This window comes from Amblyraja radiata, chromosome 27 (genome assembly GCF_010909765.2).
Source record: "Amblyraja radiata isolate CabotCenter1 chromosome 27, sAmbRad1.1.pri, whole genome shotgun sequence".
Classification (NCBI taxonomy): domain Eukaryota; kingdom Metazoa; phylum Chordata; class Chondrichthyes; order Rajiformes; family Rajidae; genus Amblyraja; species Amblyraja radiata.
This window is the reverse complement of record NC_045982.1, coordinates 25997315-26012694: the sequence shown is the minus strand read 5'-3', so window position 1 is coordinate 26012694 and position 15380 is coordinate 25997315. Positions and strand designations below refer to the sequence as shown.

General features: G+C 46.0%; 1 protein-coding gene across 1 annotated transcript in view; it reads left to right on the top strand.

The window, feature by feature from the left end:
• Nucleotides 1-15380, top strand: part of kcnq4 (potassium voltage-gated channel subfamily Q member 4) — a 239357-nt gene that overhangs the window by 189974 nt on the left and 34003 nt on the right. The gene's annotated exons all lie outside the window — the stretch shown is intronic.

Genomic DNA, 15380 nt, shown 5'->3' with positions numbered 1-15380 from the left:
CCCCCAATATTACCCTTCAATTTTATGTGCAGGCTTGCTAGTTCAGCCTGAGAAAGATAGTTGATGATATTTGTGGGGAAGGAAATCGAGGCCCAAATCCCTGCGCCTCCAGCAGCGGATAGTGCCGGGCCACTGTAAACACCAAAGGAGAATGGGTTAGACTTGCCCAAGCTTTCTCCAATAGTCAAATAGTCTGCCACGATGTAGGGCTGCACAGTGACGCAGTTGGTAGAGCTGATGCCATTGGTGACAGAGACCCGGCTTCGATCCTGACCTTGGGTGCTATCTGTGTGGAGTTTGCACGTTCTCCCTGTGACCACGTGGGTTTCCTCTGGATACTCCGGTTTCCTCCCGCATTCCCAAAGACGTGCGGGTTTGTAAGTTAATTGGCCTCTGTGTAAATTGTCCCGTGTGTGTAGGGAGTGGATGAGAAAGTGGGATAACATAGAACTGGTGTGAACAGGTGATCGATGGTCAGCGAGGACTTGGTGGGCCGAAGAGCTGTATCTTTCATTTCAATTCAATTCAAGTGCTTGTGTATGTGTGGAGACGAAGGAGTGCAGTGAAGAGGGGTGGAGTGTGGGTGGAGTCCGCTCAGGCCCCCTGCTCCCCCTCACCCCCTTACTCATCCCATCATGCCCACTGGGTTAGTGCTGGTGTGACACAGGGTCACGCACGGCTCAGTCCTGGTCCCCAAATGACCAGCGACCCGTCAGGCTTTGTAATAGCCAACGAGGCCCCAGCTCACAAACTTTCAGAAAAGAACACGGTCACGGTGGCGCAGCGGTAGAGTTGCTGCCTCACGGTGAATGCAGCGCTGGAGACCCGGGTTCGATCCCGACTACGGGTGCTGTCTGTACGGAGTTTGTACGTTCTCCCCGAGATCTGCGTGGGTTTTCTCCGAGATCTTCGGTTTCCTCCCACACTCCAAAGACGTGCAGGTTTGTAGGTTAATTGACTTGGCAAATGTAAAAAAATTCCCTTGTGGGTGTAGGGTAGCGTTAATGTGCGGCGATCGCTGGTCGCCGCGGACCCGGTGAGCCGATGGGCCTGTTTCCGTGCTGTATCTCTAGTCTAAACTAAATTAAACAAACAAACTTGGTGGAGATTAAATATTTCCTCCTTATATACCGCCCCCCCCACCCGACTAAACACAGACCAATAATGAAGGTTCCTCTCTCTTTGTTGTGCATTTTGCTGCTGCATTCCTGCTGTACTCACTGTGACAGAAGTGTGTACTCCTTGCTTGTGACTGGAATTGAGGCAGCAGGCGCTTACCATCACACCATCTCACATCCTCTCCTGTGCTGGTTGCAGGGAGATAATCCCTGCTGGTAGATTTTCCATGAAGCACCCATGACTACTCAGGTGTGAAGGTGTGAATTGTTCGATTTCAAACATAGCTGCCGCACACACTGAGGGGGAAAGGTTAGTTCCATTGGTTTGGTGATAACTCCCTGCCCCAGGCACATTTGTGCCGCCCGCATTGGGTTCAGGAGCCAGCCTGGGTGAGTCAATCAGATCTACCCCCACGATAAAAGAAAGAGTGGCTCTCAAATGACATCAGTGCAATGGGAGCCCAGTACATAGTCCCTCAGTGAGTTTCTAACCTCAAGTAAAAGCAACAAGCCAGTTCCACGATTCTGATATTCACCCTCCGATCATCTGGTAATATTCACAGGCAGAGTTACCTGCCCTTTAATTGATTTGTTGGGCTTAAATCGATTATGCAACATGGTTGTTGACTTTATTCTTACACAATATAACTTGGACCTTCTAAGCTGATCCCCTCTCCACAGTCTGAAGAAGGGTTTCGGCCCGAAACGTCGCCTATTTCCTTCGCTCCATAGATGCTGCTGCACCCGCTGAGTTCCTCCAGCAATTTTGTGTACCCCCTCTCCACAACGCTTGGTCAAAGGACACGTTAAAATATAAGTACAGGTTTCCCCAAAAAGAAGGGCCATTGGGACAGTTCAGGAAGACTACTTGAACCATCTTCAACAAGGGTGAGTTGGAGAGATATCTCTGCCCAGGCAATCCTGCAAATAAAGAAAGAACAAATGAAGTGGGTTTCAAGTCTCTGAGTCGAGGATAACAGGGCTCGGGGCTGCACAATGTCTAGAGCCACAGGGAAGGGGTGGGGTGGACATTTGGACCACATGCACTGAATGTGCAACAGTGCGTTGAACTCCCTGCTCTGCAAGCCACTGTCCAGAGTGCACAGACACAGACCAGTTCCCATCCACTGTCATGGTAACTCCCAAGTCCCTGCAAACTGAGGACTCTACAATGATGTTGCATTTTCATTTAAAGTTTTGGAATAAAGATGGAGACAAAGGATGTTGAGTCGTCATGTGGTTAATATGGAAAATGCATTCTAGTTCAAAACTATGTGCGTGCAATGGAGCTGCTTCTGCAAGATGCTACTGAAGCCCAGTGCTTCCACTATGCAACATTGGAGGCTTGTTGCGCTGTGTTGCCTACATCTCCTACCCACCAGTTACCTGCCATTATAGTCACTCCGTTTTGCGGCTGTTTGTTTGGTCAGTCTGACTAAACTTTTTTTTAATACTTTCAGTCGGTGCGTTTGCTGCATGTGAGCTTATGCCTGAGTTCATTTCTTCCACTGAGAGTCAACCAGTCCTCTTCCCTACCTCCCATCCTATTTCCCCATTTCTTTTCCCTCCCTATTAGCTTTGCTTTCTCTCTGAGATCTCTATTGTTGCTTCTGCCTCTTTGTGACAGCATTTCTGGTGTCAGGGCACCTTGAGCCATCTGGATGTTAATTGTAATTACACGTGGAACTGTGCAATGGCCACTTTTCCCTTTCTACTCCCTAATATTAAACAGCTCTCCACTTATCTCATCTCTTGGATTTGAAGTGGATTTCTTGATCAGATCTTGTCCGAGAGTTTGAGAGAAGAACAGTATTTCCTGTGGTGCAGACAGATGAGATTGGAGTAAACTTCAACAGTCACAATGTCCAAAGAGCAAATGTAAGGTACAACTTAAGGTTGACATCTACCTCAGAGCTTAGCTGTAAATGTACCATTTAAAGGCTGGTTGAAGATGTTCCTATTCTTTCACTTTCTGATATTATCCGGCAGATTGGTGAAGTCACCAATGTACTGCCAATAGAATATCCTAGCCTTCGAAAACCTAGAGTAGAAGTGTTTGCTGAAATAAAAACTGGAAATGCTAGAAAAACTCAGCACATAAGGCAACATCTGTAGAGAGAAAAAATTGTGAGACTTTCAGGTCTGGGACCGTTCAGTGGAACAGAGGAACAGAGAGATATCATATTAGGTAGAGGGAAGGTGGGGAAAGACAATGGGGAATGTCCGTGACAGGATGAGCTAAAGTGGCAACAGTGGAGCAGTCAAATTACTGATGTGTGAATGACTAGCAAAGTCGGGTTTAAAGCATCATATTAGGAACCATCCAAGTGTAGAGTTGCAGTGGGCCATCTCATTTTCAAAAGTAAGGACCAAATTAAATTAGTCATGGCCTTAAGCACCAATTAGTTCCAGTTGTCACTTCAGGCGATGTTTGGTTCAGGGATGTGAAGAATAGTGTCATTGAAAACAATCTCACTAGAAGCTCAGCTCTTACTTTGTGGGATCATCCATCAACTTCAGTATCCCCATTCTGTGCCTTCTTCTGTCTTTCTCTCCATCCATCTTTCTCTTTCTCTCTATCCACCTCTTTCTCTTTAATCCCTCTCCATCCATCTCTCTCCTCGCCATCCCTCTCTCTTTCCCTCTTCATCCTCTCTGTCCACTCTTTTCCTCTCCATTCCCTCTCTTCTTCTCTCCATCCATCTCTCACTTTCTCTCCATCCACATCCTCTCCATCCAATTCCCTTCTCTCAGTCCACCAATCTCTCTCCATCCTCCTCTCTTTCTCCACCTCTCTCCTTCTCTGTCCACCTTCTCTCCGCCTCTCCTTCTCTCCATCCACCTCTCTCTCCTCTCCATCCACCTCTCCTCTCCACCTCTCTCTCCTCTCCATCCACCTCTCTCTCCTCTCCATCCACATCTCTCTCCTCTCCATCCACCTCTCCTCTCCACCTCTCTCTCCTCTCCATCCACCTCTCCATCCACTTCTCTCTTCTCTCCATCCACCTCTCTCTCCTCTCCATCCACCTCTCTCTCCTCACTTTCTCTCTGTTCACTTCGCCTCGTCGCTGTGCTCATTTTACCGCACGTTTCGAGGTTAATTTATGATTAATTGGCTTTTTCCCTTGTTTTGTGAAGATAAAACTCTTCTGGAAAAACAGGGGAGAGACCATTAGTCAAATCAGATCACTTCGCAGAGGTTAAATAGTATTTGTCTCCTACTTGTCACCTCACCAAATGCTTTGCAACGCACTGGACGGGCACTGCTCACTCTGAAGGCTAATGCTGAAATGCTCACACAAGCACAGGTCACGCACAGCTAACAATCCCGTTTTTATTTTTTGTTTCTTATGTGTGGATGAAAGTGACGGTATCTTCTTGCTGGTTTCTGCAAGCCTTGGGTAAGAGCTGCTTCAAGATTAGACTGACCTCGGCCGTTCCCTGCAGTACAAGGTGGCTCAGGTGTCAGTGGGCCATGGGGGCACCCTCACTGCCATTCCGTTCCTGGGACTTCTCATGATGACCTCTGCCCGCCCCCATTCCTCATCACCCCCCTCCCCACCCTACACTGGCATCCGCCTGACAAAGTGCAAGGTTGCCCAGGCCTGTGGTGGAAGGAGTTAGCAGTGCCATCAAGTGGCACTTCCTCCCTGATCCCCACTTTAGGATTCGCCAGGAACACTCCCTCCTCACCTCATCGCACCTTGGTTCAAATGCAGACTTAAGACCTGAATTCTAGAGGTGAGGTGAGAATGACTGCTCTTGATATCAAAACAAGGAAGCATTTAATTGAACATAGAACATAAAACGTGGAACAATACAGCACAGGGACAGACCCTTCAGCCCACAATGTCTTTGCCGAACAAGACCAACTCATCTGCCTGTCCAGAATCTATAGACCCTCCATATCCATGTGCCTATCCAAAAGTTTCTTAAACACCACTGTCGTATCTGCCTCCACCACCACCACCCCCAGCAGCACGTTCCAGGCACCCATCCCCCTCTGTGTAAACAACCTGCCCTGCAGGACTTTGTCAAATATAGTGGCGCAGCGGTAGAGTTGCTGCCTTACAGCGGTTCGTTCCTGTCAACAGGTGATATCTGTACCGAGTTTGTACTTTCTCCCCCGTGACCATGTTTTCTCCGAGTGCTCCCGTTTCCTCTGACATTCCAAAAACGTACAGGTTTGTAAGTTAATTGGCTTCAGTAAAAATTGTAAATTGTCCCTAATATGTAGGATTGTGCAAGTTATGGGGATCGCTGGTCGGCACGGACTCGGTGGACTGAATGGCCTGTTTCCATGCTGTATTTCTAAGTATACTAAATTAAAGTAAAAGCCTTGTGAAACCTTGACTTACATTGTAAATCACATCTATGCTGCTACCTTCATGAATTTTCTCAGTGTTCTCCTCAAAATAACTCAGATTCGTGAGTGGATTTCCCCTGAACAAAACCATGATGATTCCATCTAATCAGTCATTGCCTTTCCAAATGAACATAAATCCAGTCCCTTAGAATTGTTTCCAGGTCAATAAGTGTTTTGGTAAAAACGTGTCCAGATTTCAGATCGAGCCTTTCACCTTCTGCAGCACAGTGGCGCAGCAGGTAGAGCCGCTGCCTCACAGCGCCAGAGCCCTGGGTTCAAACCTGACCTCAGGTGCTGTCTGTGTGGAGTTTGCAGATTCTCCCTGTGACTGCATGGATTTCCTCCAGATGCTCCAGTCTCCTCCCACATCCCAAAGACGTGCAGCTTTGTAGTTTAATTCGCCTCTGGTGTGTAGAGTGGATGAGAAAGTGGGATAACTTGTACCTTGTGCGGGCTGGTGATCACTGGGCCGAATGGCCTGTTTCCATGCTGCATACCTAAAGTAAACTAAACCTTCACAGGATGAATCTGTTACATAGAAACATAGAAACATAGAAAGTAGGTGCGAGAGTAGACCACCAGGTCCGTCGAGCCCGCACCGCCATTCGCTCATGGCTGAACACTAAACAGACACACTTACCCACAAACAGTAGACACAAGACACAGAACACAAGACACTACCCTCCCCTTTATACCGCTATCACCCCTCTCCACCCCAAGAACCTCGCGATCTCCTGGGGGAGGCAAAAAACCGGATAAAAACCCAGGTCCAATTCGGGAAAAAAATCCGGGAAATTCCTCTCCGACCCCAATCCAGGCGATCGACACTTGTCCAGGAGATCACTCAGGTCTTACTATACTAACCATACCTAGGTCCATATCCCTGCCCTCTCCCCGTAGCCCCTTATCCCCTTGGCAGCTAAAAAACCATCTATTTTAGTCTTAAATATATTTAAAGTTTCTGCTTCCACTGCTCCCTGGGGCAGTGAATTCCATAAATTAACCACCCTCTGGGTGAAGAAGTTCTTCCTCATCTCAGTTTTAAAAGAGCCCCCCCTTATTCTGCAACTATGTCCCCTAGTTCTAGTTTCCCCGATCATTGGGAACATCCTCGGTGCATCCACCCGATCAAGGCCCCTCACGATCTTATATGTTTCAATGAGATCGCCTCTCATTCTTCTAAACTCCAAAGAGTAGAGTTCCAGCCTACTTAACCTTTCCTCATATGTCAATCCCCTCATTGCAGGAATTAATCTTGTAAACCTTCGCTGCACTGCCTCCAGGGCTAGTACATCCTTTCTTAAGTATGGACCCCAGAACTGTACACAGTATTCCAAATGTGGTCTCACTAATACTGTGTACAGCTGCAGCAAGACCTCCGTGTTTTTATACTCAATCCCCCTAGCAATAAAGGCCAAAACTCCATTGGCCTTCCTGATTGCTTGCTGCACCTGCATACTAACTTTTAGTGATTCATGTACTAATACCCCTAGATCCCTTTGCGTTGCATTACAACGCAACTCCTCCTCATTTAGAAAATAACTTGCCCTATCATTTTTTTTCCCAAAGTGAATGACTTCACATTTATTAATATTAAATTTCATCTGCCAAGTTGTTGCCCACTCACCTAGCTTATCTATATCCTTTTGCAGACTCTTCCTATCCTCCTCATCCCCTACTTTTCCTCCCATTTTTGTATCGTCCGCAAATTTTGATATATTACACTTGGTTCCCTCCTCCAAATCATTTATATAAATTGTGAACAACTGGGGTCCCAGCACCGACCCTTGCGGAACCCCGCTAGTTACCGGTTGCCATCCCGAGTATGAACCATTTATCCCCACTCTCTGCTTCCTATTTGTTAGCCAATCCTCTACCCATGCTAATATATTACCCCCAATCCCATAATTTTTTATTTTTAGCAATAGTCTCTTATGTGGCACCTTGTCAAAAGCCTTTTGGAAGTCCAAGTATACCACATCCACCGGTTCCCCTTTATCCACCCGGGTTGTTACTTCCTCAAAGAATTCGAGCAGATTCGTTAAACAGGACTTCCCCTTCACAAAACCATGCTGGTTCTGTCCGATGAAGTCATGTTTATCCAACTGCCCCGTTAGTGTTTCTTTAATAATTGTCTCTAACATTTTACCCACCACCGATGTTAGACTAACCGGTCTATAGTTACCCGCCTTCTGTTTACTTCCTTTTTTAAATATAGGTGTTACATTGGCCATTTTCCAATCCACTGGGACCGTTCCTGCCTCCAGGGAGTTTTGGAAAATTATCACCAATGCATCCACAATCCCCACCGCTATCTCCCTCAAGACCCTTGGATGTAATCCATCAGGCCCAGGGGATTTATCCTCCTTCAGTCTCATTAATTTCCCTAATACCACCTCCTTGGTGATCTTAATAGTATTTAGCTCCGCCATTCCTACCGCCCCCTGTTTATCCAGCGTTGGAATATTTTTTGTGTCTTCTATGGTGAAGACTGATACAAAATACTCGTTTAATGCCTTTGCCATTTCCATGTTCCCCACCAACAACTCTCCAGTCTCACCCTCCAATGGACCAACGTTCACCTTAGCCACCCTTTTTCTTTTTATATAGCTATAAAAACTCTTACTATTAGTTTTTATGTTGTTCGCTAAATTCCTTTCATAGTCTATTTTCCCCGTCTTAATTAATCTCTTAGTTATTTTTTGCTGACCTTTAAATGCTTCCCAATCCTCTACCCTCCCACTATCTCTGGCTACCTTATATGCCCTTGCCTTCAGCCGAATACTATCCTTTATAGTTTTACTGAGCCATGGCTGACTGTTCTTACCCTTACCCCTTTTTTTCTTCATAGGAATAAATTTTTCTTGAAGGTTATACAGTATACCCTTAAACGTACACCACTGCTCATGTACCGTCTTATTCTTGAGTCTGCTATCCCAGTCAACTTTGATCAGCTCAGTCCTCATACCTTCATAATCCCCCTTATTTAGACTAAGCACCCTAGCCTGAGTTTCAACCTGCTCCCCTTCTATTTGAATATGGAATTCGACCATATTGTGGTCACTTGTTCCCAACGAGTCCCTAACTATGACATTTTTAATTAATCCTGCTTCATTACACAGGACCAGATCCAAGATTGCCTCCCCCCTTGTCGGTTCGGTGACATACTGTTCTAGGAACCCGTCTCTAATACATTCTATAAACTCTTCCTCTAGTCTACCCTGCCCAGTTTGGTTTGCCCAATTAATATGAAAATTGAAGTCCCCCATGATTACAGCAGTTCCCTTTTTACATGCGTCAACTATTTGCAGATTTATGTTCTGACTAACAGCGTCACAGCTATTTGGAGGTCTATAAATTACACCCACTAGTGTTTTTTTCCCCTTATTATTCTCTATCTGTACCCAAGCTGTTTCACTATCCTGATCCTTCAACGCAATATCCTTCCTCTCTATTGCCGTTATTCCCTCCCTTATTAAAAGGGCCACCCCTCCTCCCTTTCTTTCCTGTCTATCTTTCCTAATTGTCGAGTACCCCTCTATATTTAACTCCCAGTCCTGATCTCCTTGCAGCCATGTCTCCGTAATGGCCACGATATCATAACTATATATACTTAATTGCACCGATAATTCATTTATCTTATTACGAATACTCCGTGCATTTAGATAAAGCACTTTCAGATGATTTTTACTACCCTTCCTTTCCGTTTTTGCCCCTTTTACATCTAGATCTTTATCTTCACAAATTCTGTCTCCTGTCACATTTTGAATTTCCGCTTCCCCACTGATACCCTGCTCTATTTCCTCTACCCCTGCCGTTATTACCCCCCTTGATACCTCCCCCCCGCTACTTAGTTTAAAGACCTCTCTACTGCCCTAGTTATATGATTTGCCAGGACCCCAGTCCCAGCACCGTTCAGGTGAAGTCCGTCCTTACAGAACAGATCCCCCCTGTCCCAGTACTGGTGCCAGTGGCCCAAGAAACCAAACCCATTATTCCCACACCAGTCTTTGAGCCACGCATTTAGCTTTTTAATTTTACGTACCCTCGCCGATTTGGCCCGTGGCTCAGGTAGCAATCCGGAGATCAGTACCCTCGAGGTTCTGCTTTTTAATTTATTCCCTAACTGCTCAAACTCCTTCAGCAGATCCTCCTTCCTCGTCCTTCCTATGTCATTGGTCCCCACATGGACCACGACCACTGGATCCTCCCCCTCCCTCTGCAAATTTCTCTCCAGCATCGCAGAGATATCCTTAACCCTAGCACCGGGTAGGCAACACAGCCTTCGGGACATGTTCTGCTGGCCGCAGAGAACCTTATCTACCCCCCGAATAATACTATCCCCTATCACTACGGCATTTCTTCTAACTCCCCCCTCTTGAATGGCCTCCTGATCCACGGTGCTGCAGCCAGGTTGCTCATCCCTCCCACAGCCCCTGATCCCGTCCTTACATTGAGTAAGAGCCTCGGTCATGCTCGTCAGGGACAAGGGCTGTGGCTCCTGCCGCATCTCCTCCTGGTTCCCCCTACCTGCCTCGCTTATGGCCACACCTTCCTTTCCTTGCTCACTGCCTACTGAATTAGTTAAACTGGTCGGTGTGACCATCCCCTGGCACAAAACATCCAGGTAATACTCCCCCTCCCTGATGTACCGCAGCGTATGAAGTTGGGTCTCCAGCTCATCAATGCGGAGCTGGAGTTCCTCTAGCCTCAAACACTTACTGCAGCTGTAGGGATCTTCTACATCAATGGTGTCGACAAATTCCCACATCTCGCAGTATTGGCACATCTCCTGACCGCCCATCTTATATAGGTAATTAACTGGTCCTGTTTAAGAATCCCCTACTGTATTGATACACCCCTTATTTATATAATCCTACCTCCTATAAATGGGAAAGTACTCACCCCAGCCGTAAATTACCTACTGGTTTGGCTGTCTAGTGGTAATTCCGTCCGCTCTTCCTGTCTGGTCCACTGCTCCCTTGCAGTGCGAGGCAAACCTCTTTGCCTCTGTTAGTCTCTGTTAGTCTCTCGAGCCGCGGCTCCGTCCGTCCTCCCTCGGCGACAGCACCTGTGGCACCGCGGTCGTGACGTCCCTTCCGTTCCTGCAGAGCCTTCCTGCCCTGGGCGGAGTCTGCAGCTAACTGTGTGCTCACGTCCGTTAAATCAAACGAACCTTGCTACTGCACACCCCAGGCGAATGGTGAGAAAGGCCTCAATCAGGAAGTGGTGTGCCTCAATCAGTCTCTGCAAGTGGTGTGCCTCAATCGTTAGCGGGTCTAACGGTGGAATAATATTGATTTGTTCTGAACTAGGTGGGATGTTAGTTTTAAGTTTGACTGTCAAGCTGTCTCGATAGCTCAGAAGGTCCGAGCAGATAATTTCTGCCTTCATGGTGGGTTATTGGTAGAGATGACGCAGGGTTCAATAACCAGCTGAAATACCCCTCTCCAAGCTGGGGACTTCCCCCTCAGTATTACACTCTGTGTCTATACCACATCGCAACAGTCAGTCCCGACTCCGATCCAGAGAAACCTCCCTGGGAGCGGAATGTGGGAAAACGGATAAACACCACAGAAAAATCCTGAACAGCTTCTACCCAGACAGAGAATTGCAAACCAAGCCGAGAAATGGAAGATATTGTCCCTTTAAGAGAGTCGGAACGTTTGACAGTGGAAAAGGAATGATTATTTTCATTTGTTAAAACCAACCTCCAGAGAACTGGCTCTAATGTTTGAGTCTCTCAGTCGTGGGCGCAATGGTGGACTTAAAAATTCAGACTGCAAAAAATTACAAGAGGAATCCCCACGGATACATGCGTTTCATTCAAGTCAAAGATTAATTGTACCCTCCAGTAATTTGGGGGAGAGGTAGGTGACAAATCTATTTACCTCTAATTGAACCTGCACCTGTGTGCATGTGCATCTTTCTCTCCAGGGATGGTTGTTTTTTTCTTTGCTCAGTTCTAACATAACCGTCAGCTCCTGGGATGAGAGTCTGTATTTCCTGCTTAAATTGGCCTGCTCTAGGGTAGTGGGATCCAAATGATGTTGGTCATGTCAGTGCATGGGCCACACACTTTATCAGAATCTTGCCTATTCAAGGGTTAATGTCAAAGTTCTGGGTTCCTCAGAGTGAGACTAACCCTTCCACGGAGAACCCCTCGCACCTTGGTTGAAAGTGTTTAACCCTTCCAGCCAGCATTGGCACTCAGTGGCTGCAGTTTTAGAAAGTGCCCCCTGCCCACAACAATGTGAATTTAGGCCATAGACTGAGGTGCTCTTTAGTGACCTGAAACATAGGGTTGAGTTCACATCTCACCCTCTCTTCATCTCCTCTACCCTATCGTGAATGGGAGCAGATCCATGAAAGGAGAGAATTTCAAAGCTAGTATTTGGACAGGAAATAGTCGCTCATCTCAGCAGCTGCTCTGTGATATTTACATTCTCGTTCTTTATTAATCTTCATTTCTCTTTCCATTTTTCATCCATTAACATCAGTGAGAAAAATAAGTCGGAAGGCAGGTTTGTGGCCATCAAAGCGCAATCTAACTCTATGTTTATCTCAATCCTATTCAAAATATGTCAGCCTTGTTTAAAATAATTGTGACATTTTAAAACTTATTACAGCTGGTTGTTAATAAACTGTGACCTTACATTCCTTGAATCGTACGTGTGGTTTTACACACTAACAAATACTATCATGAACCTGATGAATTCACAGTATATGTTTAGAACATTTTTCATGTTTGGTCTATTCCCTGCAAGAGAAGGAAATGTTGTTCTCAATTGTGTTGTTTAACCTCAAAGACATTTGAAAATCGAGGCCAGTTCCGTTGCTATCATCTTCCCCTGGAGTCTATGTCCAGTCCAGGCCCTTGGAACTGGAGTGTTTGAAGTAAAGGTTCCTGTTAAACAAATATCATCATTTTGCTAGGTTCCTTCAGAGAAGCTATTAGATACCACTTGCAGTAGATGCAGACAACCTTCTGAGAATGTTGCAGTGTACAGCCTCCAGACATGGTCTTGGGAAACAGGTACATCCCACATCCAACGGTCTGGCCTCAGCCCAGTCAGTGTTGCCACGCCTATGGTAAAGAATCTTATAATGTACGAGACCTGATCTTAGAATGTTTGATGGGGAAATTCCATAAAGAATCCACTCAGAGAATGTATCCGACTCACATTATATCTTGCCTGAAAAACACATGGCAAGATTGTCTAACGGAAGATTCATTGTGTGCCTGGTTTAAGCGGATTGCCATGGTGAAGTGAAGTACATTGAACTGTTGCTCTGGGAACCTTTGATGGGGCAGTGCAAAAGGTGCAATACCTGATACAGGAGTTTTCTGAGAACCAGTGAAGTAGGAGGTTTACTCTGTATCAGCTCCAGGGTCTTTGCTCTGTATCTAGTCTGTGCTGTGTCTTGTGTTGGAGTTCTTATGTCCTGCACAAAACCTGTGTTTCAACAACCTTGAACTGCTGGCAAGGAATGTCATGAAGAATACTTCTGCAATCCTGCACTGAATACTTTGTTCAAAATCCACCATTGCCTTTTCACTGTGGAAACAAGTCCAGACATACTAGAAAATGTAGCGAGATGCAATTGGTTTTGAAGCTAAATATTTGCATGGTAAGGTCCGTTTATGAAAATAATGAGTGGCAAAACTTCCCTTCCCCATATCACAACTGGAATAAGGTGTCTGATGTGGGTGTAATACGTAGAAATTCAGCCTCAGGATGAGATGCCCAGTGTGGTCAGTTCCACCACACATATCTGTGTTCACACTGAGTGTTGTACACTGACCACTTTGTAACATTCTTCACCAAGCAGACTGCCACTGAGCACAACTAAGCTCATACCACCCCCCCCCCCCCCCCCCCCCCCCCTGTTGGCTAATTATGGAATGATATTTTTTGGCTAGAATTTGGTTGCATTTGCATTGGGACTGAGGACTAATTTATATGGTCAAGCTTCCAGTAGCGAGGGAATTACTGTCAGCCCTACACTCCCTCAACCCCCCCCCTTTCCCTCGTCTCCCCCCCCCTCACCCCTCTCCCCCAATCTTCCTCCCCCTTCTTCCCCTCTTGCTCCCCTCCCCTCCTCTCCCCTCCCCTCCCCCTCTTTCCCTCATCCCTCTTCCCCATCTCTTCCCCTGTCTCTCTTCCCTATCTTCTCTCCTCCCTCTCCCCATCTCCCCCTCCCTCGCCATCTCTCTCCCTCCCCCCTCTCCCCCCCCCTCTCTCTCTCTCTCTCACTCTCTCTCTCTCTCTCTCTCTCTCTCTCTCTCTCTCTCTCTCTCTCTCTCTCTCTCTCTCTCCCTCCTCCCCTCCCCCTCTTCACCCCCTCCACTCAGTCTCCCCATTCTGGTAATGATTCTCAATCTATTTATCAGATGTATTAGTAAAGAGCCACAGGATAGGGTTAGGCAGAGTACTTTCCTTTTCATTGTTTTACCCTCAGTGTCTCCTGTTTTATTTTGTTTTTTTGTCAAAAAGTTTTATGTTTATTTTACTGCGAAATTTGCTCAAAGTATTGTTTTCTGAGATATCGCCTCTTCCTCCCAAAGGTGGATTGGTGCTATATCCAAGCATGATCTTACCATGCTTTTCCTGCCCTCATCTGTACAGGACACACTATTAATTAATATCAGCTTTAATCGTGAAGATATTTTTTCTTGTTCTTTGGGAACTGCGAGGTGTGGATGACTGAGGTATGCATGCTGAAGTATCTTATGTGAACAAAGAGCACATTAGTTAGTGTCAATAGCTGGTGTCCTGGCTCTTGATAGTTAAATAATTCCCATGGAAAATATATTTTGAAACTTTTTGAAACTTGGTAAGCTAAAGAGAGGCCAGGAGGACTGATGGGATTGCTCTGTGAGAGCTAGCATGAACCTGAAGGGCTGAATGTCCTTCTGTATTATAGTAAGAGTTTGGAACCCTTATCACCACCCATGCTCAGCAGAAAGAACTATAGTCAGTGATCCATAGTGCTGAGAATTTAATTTCCTCTGTTATCAATCTTCAAAGAAAAATATTCAAAGGAAAGTGATTAGAAGGACAGTCTTCAAGTCAAACAAACTCTATTTGTTATTCAGGGAATCCCAGACACAAACTAATACAAAGTGCTGGAGGAACTCAGTTGGTCAGGCAGCATCTATGGAGGGAATGGACAGACAACGTTCAGGGTCCCCAACTGAACAAGGGTCTTGATCTGCCACATCATCTATCCATTTCTTCCACACATGTTGCCTGACCCACTGAGTTCCTCCAGTATTTGTGATTTGCTCAAGATCCTGACATCTGCAGTTCCTTGTGTCTCCAGCAATGCGTCTTCCTAAAAAGTCCCGCACCTTTAATATTAAAATGCCAGATTTGATTGTTCAATACTCGAGCTGGCATGAGGTTGCGTTACTTAACAAGAATAGTTGGGTTGATTTCTGCTTGCTCAATTTAATCTGCCAATGTTATGTTGACCCGCACTTATTCCTACCCGCGGAATGAATCAGAGTTCTGAGATACATCCCACTTAAAAGTTTTCTTCCTGGCAATCTCTGATTGAGGAGATGCAGTTAGTTATGTCCTTCTCTATTAATGACACCGAGCACTCCCATATAACACAAAGGACAACAACTTGCCCCAGCCACGAGATAAGAAACGGGCCAAGTATTCACAGATGTATTCCAGATTGAGTCAGGGCCAGGAAGCCAGCGCATTCCTTGCAGGAACACTAACCATATTTAAACAGAGACTAGCCTCAAACTTGCATCAAAGTCAAACTATCTGCATTGACCCTACTTGTAAATCAGCCAGGGTTTACAGGCACAGGCTTACACTTGCGTAGGGATGCGGATGACAAATGTGCCTCTCCATTTCAAGAGGGGAAAGATAACA